Source organism: Sturnus vulgaris, chromosome 2, assembly GCF_052056855.1.
Source record: "Sturnus vulgaris isolate bStuVul1 chromosome 2, bStuVul1.hap1, whole genome shotgun sequence".
In the NCBI taxonomy this organism is placed as follows: domain Eukaryota; kingdom Metazoa; phylum Chordata; class Aves; order Passeriformes; family Sturnidae; genus Sturnus; species Sturnus vulgaris.
In genome coordinates this window covers 9,984,369-9,985,322 of record NC_142244.1, presented here as the reverse complement: position 1 = coordinate 9,985,322, position 954 = coordinate 9,984,369, and positions in this window count along the sequence as shown.

Genomic DNA, 954 nt, shown 5'->3' with positions numbered 1-954 from the left:
ACACTTATAGTCTAGTGTGTATATGTGCTTTGGAAGTTATACCTGTATATTTATATATATATTCCCTCATTTTCAAGCTGGCAACAGGACATTTCTATTCTTCCTAGGGAAGATACAGACCAGGAAGGTCTACAAAGCCCTTAACAGATATGAAACACTGACAGATCTGGGTCTGGATCACGCTCCCAAGTCCCTGGGACAGTGACTAACCCTAAATGACCCGGCAGCGAGGCTGGGAAGGACCGGCAACCAGGAGCGGGAAGAGTCTGCACACCGGGTACCTGTGCCGGTGCTTCTCCGGAGAAGGGGCTGGGACAGGAGGGGCTGGGGATGGGATAGGGACAGGATCAGGGGCTGGGACAGGGGCTGGGGTTGGGGTTAGGGCAGGGGCTGGGACAAGGACAGGGATAGAATCAGGAGCTGGGGTTGGCTGCTGGGGTTGGGGCGGGAATAGGATCAGGAGCTGGGACAGGGGCTGGGACAGGGACAGGATCAGGGGCTGGGTTTGGGGTTAGGGCAGGGTCTGGGACAGGGACAGAATCAGGAGCTGGGGTTGGGGCTGGGGCTGGGACAGGAACAGGATCTGGAGCTGGGACAGGGGCAGGGACAGGGGCTGGGGTTGGGGTTAGGGTTAGGGCTAGGGCAGGGTCTGGGACAGGGACAGAATCAGGAGCTGGGGTTGGGGTTGGAGCTGGGGCAGGGACAGGATCCGGGGCTGGGACAGGGGTTGGGGAAGGGGCTGGGGCAGGGACAGGGTTTGGGGAAGGGGCTGGGGCAGGGTCTGGGGGCGGTGCGGGGGCGGTGCCTCGTTGGGGAAGCAGATAAAGGCAGGGCGGCGGGCAGTGAGGAGCTGGCGGAGGGCAGCAGCGGAGTTGGGTGTGCGTCCCTCGCTCTCCGGCCGGCATCGCCCTGCTCGGAGCGCTTCTCGGAGCCAGCCGGCAGCGGGGCAGCGCC